This window comes from Ceratotherium simum, chromosome 11 (assembly GCF_057802395.1).
Source record: "Ceratotherium simum simum isolate JZ-2026a chromosome 11, ASM5780239v1, whole genome shotgun sequence".
Classification (NCBI taxonomy): Eukaryota; Metazoa; Chordata; class Mammalia; order Perissodactyla; family Rhinocerotidae; genus Ceratotherium; species Ceratotherium simum.
Genome location: NC_141910.1, coordinates 64,138,033 through 64,146,029, shown reverse-complemented (window position 1 = coordinate 64,146,029; position 7,997 = coordinate 64,138,033).

Below are 7,997 nucleotides of genomic sequence, written 5' to 3'. Positions count from 1 at the left end.
ACTTCTATCAAGTGCAATGCCAGTAATCTCAGCTGAATTTCTGGAGGAGCAGATGTAATTGGACAGACAGTTTCCAAGAACATTCAAAGTTGTAACACTCCCAGCATTTAATATATAGGAGTCTGTTATTCTCTCAGTAAATCCTGACTGTATTAAAGTTTCAGATGATGAATGGATACAATGAAAACATCTCTGAATGCCCCTTGTCATTTTTACTACTTACCCACTCAGAGAAGTTCCAGTCAGGTTATTATTTTGCAGTTAAAATATCCTCAGATACTAAAGGTTCCGAAAACCCATACCTCATTCTCAAGAACATTCTCATAATTTAGACAGAGGCTTTTTATTAAATATATAAAGGTGCAAAATTTATAAACCTCATAAAAACCTTCCCATGTCTTCTCCCCATGTGTCTGACTTGCCACAGTCCTTTTCACAGGCACAATCGTGGATGCTGTTTTACATAATGGAGATGTGTAGAAAGCAACCTGGATGATTTAAATATTTTTAAAACCTCTTTTTAAAGGGAGAAATGCGTCCTTTTATGTATCTAACTGGTGACCTTCTACGAAGTAAAATAAGGCAGCCAGCTCCCCTCATTCTTCCACATGGCTCAGAAGGGAAACAAGCAAGACCCCTGCACAGAACGAAAAGGGGGAATTGTAAGAGGCTGTTTTCTTCAGGTAATGACTTTTTTTCTCCCCATTAGCATCTTAACAGCATATGGATTAAAGATCATTGAGATGCACAGCTGTAAGGTCAAGTCAGAACTGCCAATAAAGGGACAACTTGATGAGAAATTATGTGACTGTCCTCAGAAGTGGATGGGAAAGGTGGTAAGCCCTCAAATATCTCTCCGCTGAGACACATTCCCAAAGCCTTAGATGAATCTTAGGCTTTTTCCGAAAGAGAGTTGCTAGTGCTATATAGGTCCCAGATAATTCATTCAATGAGACAACATATGTGAAACCACTTCGCTATTTCAAGAGGTTTTTTTAAAAAACCTCAGGTGCAAAGGGTCATAAATGTTATTTGTAAATTATAAATTATTATACAAATTAAGGTGAAATTATTGTTATAATGAGAAGTGTTTCTGCTTCCTGCCATTCCCCGAGGGGTTGCTATAGACGAGGAAATACATCTTTCTACCTCTGCCTTCCCCTCACAAGACTAGTGAAGGGAGGAAGCCCACACGGAGAATTTGGTCTGGCCCAAGAAAAAGATGAAACAAGTTGAAAGCACGCTCCTGGTCTTTGCATGGCTAACTGGGAGTGACTGCAGATAAATGAGAGCACTTTGGAATGACACTATTATGAGCCCCATAGGGACCAGTGCATGATGGGAAAAGGGAGACGGAAAGAAAGAGAAGGAACACTGCTTCGTAATGTAAAACACCATCCCTCTTGGGAGCAGGAAAAATCCTTGTAGACTGTACATACTATAGGAAAATGTTTCTCTTGTATTTATTTAGTCTGCATTGTCTCTGAGAATTATTATCTGTCCTGGGAGCAATGTGTACACGTGCATGGGTGGAGGGAGTGGGGTGTTCAGCCCAAGGTTTATCCACATAGGACCAAAAAAAGACCCCAAGAAGAATGAGCGTGTGTATATTTTTTCATACTGGTGGAGAGATGTGAAAAGTGACCAGCCTTGGGATGCAATCACCTATTGTGACCTGTTCTACACAAGTCCCATATGCAGTTGGTCTTGCGGGGAACTCAGGCTTTGGGAAATGCATACCGTTGTGCATAGCTGTGGCTGCTGTTTGCTAAGGGGGAGGGAGGAGAATGGATCTAAAGTGAGACTAATCCCTGCAGATGGATATGAGGTTTTTCTAGGGGATACCAAAACCCACACTCTGAGGATTAGGGGAATGGATATCACTCTAAGATGTGCACCCATGATAGGACCCCTGTAAGTGACAGACTATATTTTCATCCCCTGGTTGCTGGAAACAATCTATTTAGCATCTAATACTAAGAGTCTTACTCTCAATGCTCTAATTCCCTTTAGTTATCCCCAAACCTTAGTAGAAGCTCTTAGACAACACAATAAAATTGTATTAGTAGAGTTACATAAAATTAAGGGCCAGGCAGTAAGGGAAGGGTGCTCTTCTACACAAGACGTCTCTAATGAGGCCGGTGCAGCAGTAGCAGCATCTAAAGGAAAGAATCCAATGGCCCAGAGTTCCAGGAAGTGAGCAGTAGAAGGTAAGCATCGGCCCAAAGTGACAAGAGCAAAGAGGGGTGTGTATTTCTGCAAAGAAGTAGCCACCTGATGGGTAATTCCTGAGCAGATGTTGGGGCAAAACCCTCTTTTCGCAAATATTCTAGTGCAAGTTTTCCCTTGTTTACGTTATTACTATTTACTATGATTCTAATTATCACCAAACTATTCCATAAATATTTATGGGAATTGAACAAACGGAATAATTTATTCACTCTACAAATATTTACTGAATGCTGACTCTCAGCACACACAACAATTTCCCTAAAACATGTACATATATCTTCACATCTGCACACCCATGCGTACATGTTCCCATACCCACCCACGTGGAAGTGTGTCTGTACATACTCATGCATACACACATTTATACACAGTCACCCAATGTACACATATATACATACGGAATATACAGAAGGACACACATTCCACATACTTAGAAGTTCAGACACCAGCTACAGTGTTGACAATCTAAGACCCCAGACACTAGCCCAGGCAGCATTGGTGGAGCAGAACCTCCTGATTTCCTGAATGTTGGTGCCACCAGTTCTCTGCTCTAGCTGCGGGAATCCTAACAAAGCAACAGCCCTAGTTGCTCTCCTGACTGATGAACCTGGGCCTCAGGGGAGATTCTGAGCCAGAACCTTTGACTCTGAAGTGTCAGAAATCATTTTTCAGATACCTGGGCTTTAGGCAAAGATTGCCAGGTTGGTTCCAGTCCCTCTGAGATCTCCATTACTTCCTCCGCCTTTTGCTCTCACTATAGTCCATGTTGCCAATCACTTGGCCAGCTGTTGGGGCACACACAGGGGTGCATTTCTCGGAGGGCTGTTAAGGCACAGCAAGAATCAAAGGGAGATGAAATTGCAAGAGGAAAGAGAAAGGCAGGTAAAGACTCCTACAGAAAAGTGAAAGGAAGATATAAATAGTAGATGGACAATAAGATCAATTGTCAACGGACATGATGGAATGGAGACAGAGGATTAAAATACTGAACGAGTCAAATCTGAAGATTCAGAATCAAAGTTGGTAAATACTGAGAAAGCAATAGGAGTGTTCCTTGCGTTCAGAACCTGTGTCTTGCCAAGGTGGGAGCAGCTCCTTGAAAACTCCAAAGAGCAGACCCAGCTAAATGGAGTAAAAGGCATTTAAAAATGTAAATAAAAACACAAATTTAAAAATAAGCATGAAAAGAAATTAAAATAGATATGTGTAGTCAACAGGTTTCATGTTTTCATGTTGCAGATACTGAACATCTAGCAGATCAGATTGGTATTTGTCTGAAACATTCTGTTTTTCTTTGAATTTGGGGTTTGCACAGGCCCAGCATCTGTACATACTTGTGTACTGGGAGAACTTGGTAAATGGTAGACCAGAACAATCAACCAGAAATAAAATGGAAAGGGTTTCTAAAAGGGAAGAACAAATGACGAAATTGAAGCTTTCTCTTGAAACATGCAAAAATGAATATATTACACTTCTGTCTCCTTTTTTTGGTATTTGTTCTATTTGAGGAAACAGCGACATTTTATAGGTTCAGGCTAATCGTTTCCAGCTCAGCTTCCCTAAATTTGGGGAGTTTTCACAATGACAAAATCATTCTTTATTTCTCTGACTCATCCTTCTTTCGTACAATGAAAATATTGGTGATTCTACTCAGGTTATAAATATGATCAACGATGTTATAAACATGATAGTGATAAAAGAAATTGTTTTATTACCTTTAAAATGGTCTATATTCATTATTATATAATTAGCAAATGAAATACTTATCTAAGTTTAATATTTTTAAGGAATAAAAATGAGCATTTTTGTATTAGTTATCAATGTGGCTTAGCTTAAGATTTTTTGATTTAATCTTTTTAGAACCCTTTTAAAGTACTTACTATTCACTACCAGAGATAGTTGGGTTCTAACAATTTGACTCAGTCAATATAGCTATGTAACAACTATCTAATGATTTCAGAAAATGTTAGAGACTGTATAACAATTTATAAATATTTTTCATATTAAAAGGAAAACACCCCAGGATTTATTCCCTCTCTTTTAATTCAAAATACTTTATGAAGTCTGGTGTCATAGAGGCCAAGGGAAAAAAATATCCCACAGTTTATAGAATCAAATACCACAGAGAGTTCAAATAGGAGAATTCCTGAAAAACTCTCCAGGATCTGGAAAACAGGAGATCATTTGTATTCTTTCTGGCAGACATTTCACAGGAATGAAGAGAGCAAGATCTAGGCTGTGGAAGGTTGAGGAATGGGAAGCAGAGAAGCAGAAGAAGCTGAGAGCAAATAAAGAGAACAATTTCTTTTTGGCTGTATCAGTCAGCAGAGTCTAGGCTACACTGTGGTAACAAACAATCCCAAAATGTCAGCAGTGTAATGGAACACAGATTTTTTTTCTCACTAATGCCACATGTGCAGCACGGGTCAGTAGGAGAATCTGCTAATTGTACATAAGCACCCTGGTCTTCTAGCCTCTATCTCAACATGTGCATCCATGTTCTCCACACAGGGACAAAGAAGATGGAATCCCTGTGTGTTTTGTGTCTGCATTAGAGTAGTTACCCCCCTCAGGCTTAGGTGTATGTGTGTGTATTCACATGAGTATCCATCACCAGGTTGTATCTCTTTGAGGGAAAGACGTCTGCTCATTTTCAACTTGTTATTGCAATGCCTAGTGAGATGCCTGTCCAACAGCATGTGGCTAGGTTTATTTCTTTCTTTTTTTTTTTTTTTTGTGAGGAAGATCAGCCCTGAGCTAACATCCATGCTAATCCTCCTCTTTTTGCTGAGGAAGACCGGCTCTGAGCTAACATCTATTGCCAATCCTCCTCCTTTTTCCCTCCCCCCCAAAGCCCCAGTAGATAGTTGTATGTCATAGTTGCACATCCTTCTAGTTGCTGTATGTGGGACGCGGCCTCAGCATGGCCGGAGAAGCAGTGGGTCGGTGCACGCCCAGGATCCGAACCCGGGCCGCCAGCAGTGGAGCGCGTGCACTTAACCGCTAAGCCACAGGGCCGGCCCTGGCTAGGTTTATTTCAATGCAAAGTTCTTGGTTGTTTTTTTTTTTTCCCTTTTTAAGTAATCTCACATAGATTAGGGGCCCAGCTACAGAGCTGATAGACGGCATTGCATATTATCTCCAGACATCACAGAATTGGGAATACCAAAGAGAATTGAATTTACGTAATCAATGGACTGAGTTAAAGCCTTCGTGGGTAAAATTGTGACAGTTGCTTAACTGGTGTGCCCCATTCCCCATCTTCAAATCTATCCACATTCCTAGCCCTACTCCAAATTCCCAAGAGTCTAGGTTTATTGCTCCAGAGGGAAACAATCTTTGAATCAGAGAATGTCAGTTCTGGCAGGGATCTTAAGATACTCTAATCCTTTGTTTCTCAGACTTTGTTTCAGAGGCATTCAGAGCTAAACAGAGATGACCTGCCACTAAAATCAAATGAGATAACCCTAAGGGAGCTTCTCTTACGGCTCAAGCAATAAATTAGATATTCTACACACATTATCACATTATATTCTGTAAACAAACCCATGAGGTCTTTTCCCAGTCCTCATGGAAAAAAGAAAAGCTATTGAATAGAATTTCTCAATTATAACATTTCCTTGCACAAATTTTCATGAACCTTTAGCTCCTTCTATTGCTTGTCTGCTGGCAGGTAATAAAATTTAAAAAAACCTTTTAGTTAATAATATCACATTGATATTAAGTGTGTTTGCTCAGCCTGGGAGGCTCACCTTTTACTGTATATGTGGTAGGGAGACCTAGATTATTTTTATCCTGCTCATATGTGATTTCTTAAAAATATTTTATGTGGTATTTCCATTTGAGATTCAGAAAGAAGAATAAATATAGAACACTTTCTGCTAGAAAAATCTTTCCTATTGGTATATAGGAATTACAGTAATTTCATTGCATTGGGCAAAAGAGCACCCAAACTTCCCATTGCTTTATTCCCTAAACAAATTTGAGAACACTACTGTTCTTGACACCATTCAATTATAGATGATGAAAATGATGCTTAGAGAGAAGGGACTTATCCCAAGCCATACAGTAATTTAGTGTCAGAGCCAAGATTAAAACACAGTGAATTCATTCTATGGAATCAATGTCCAGTCTTCTTCACTCCTACAACACAGAAATAGTTCATCCATGCTAAAGACCTAGAACTGGGTTTTCTTAGTTATTTTTGAGACTAAAAATCCATCCAAATTTGAATTCTGAAAAAGCTACTGGGAGGAAAAGTTGCTTGAATAGAACAGTTTCTCTCAAGTTACACACTTAGGTTCACAAGGAAAAATGCATTCAGGTGGCAGAAAATTTCCATTAGTGCCTAGAAGGAATGTACACAAGATAAATCCATGGATTTTGTTGCTGTTGGTATGTATATATGTGGATCAAGATGAAGAATTATCACCACTAACTGGTAGGGTGGAATGCTCACCCCAGCAAGACGCCCACCGCCTATAGCAAGAACTACAAGTATAAATAGCTAGGATGAGGCATAAGGAAGTACAGTTGTGGGTCACTTCAGGACAAAGGCCAATATTCAAGGCTTTTATGATTCATCTAAGTCCCTTAAATTGGGGCACCTGGCAATTCAGCACCCATCACTGACAGCAAACATATGCATGAACTGAAACATCTAGAGGGAAATAAAAATGATTTCAAACAATCCGGGGATCAAATCCCAGCTGCATTTTCCAGTGGTGTGAACTTGCGCAAGTTATTTGAACTCTGTGAATTTCAATTCTTTGTAGTCTGAAGATTATGAGATTTAAATGAGATGACATGTGTGGGGCTTTGGCACATTTCAGGTGCTTAGTGATTACTAGTCTCCTACTTCCCACCTCCACTACCAAGTTCTCATTTCCATCCTGAGTATCTAATCTCCCTCTGCTGCTCTTGCACTGTTACTTTGGGGAAGTCTCATTCTCTAAGCAGCACCATTCTTTCCTTGAGGATCCCTACCTTGGGCCCACACAGATGCCTCCTTTTATAAGAATTCCCTTCCAAGCCATCAAGCCAAAGATGCAATGCACAAAAATACAACAGAAATTGAAGGCTGACTCAGCAAATCTCAAGCGCTCTCTCCTGGGTGCAAAAGCTAGAACAAAAATGTTTGTTAGAAAACCCTTTATTTTTCAAAACCCAGAAACCTCACCTTCTGAAGCCAGCTAAAAAAGCTGAAGGAAAAATCAATAGCATTTGATTGTAAACCTGTCAAAATGATAGTGACGGCAGTACATTAACGGTGGCTCTGGGGCATTGATTCCTCTCCCCTTCCTTTCTCCATCATGGCACATCACCTTCATACTAATAACAGATTCTTTTTTCTAAATTAATCTCCGGACAAGGGAAATCAATACTATTTACCGTGTGTAAATTTTCCTATCCTCTAGAGCCAACAGTTCCCATTGCTTTGAACTTGAAGAGCAGGCCCATCTATAGCGCAGGCTACAAAGGGGGATTTCTGGCATCTAAATGTGTGCTGATTCTCCTTAGAGCAAGGGTTGTACCAATATAAGCAAACAACAAATAACAACAAAGAAAGAGACTCCATGGGCCCACCGAATGTTTAAATGATGGAAGTATGATTTTCATGTAAAAAGAGATTTTGAAGAGGCAAAAGAGACCACTCAACCAAAGTCCAGTATAATTTCCTGACAGAAAAAATAGACATAGGTGAGCTTTTCTCCTCCTCAAAAGCCACAGAATTAGCCAAATATTAGACCTGGAAGGGACATGAG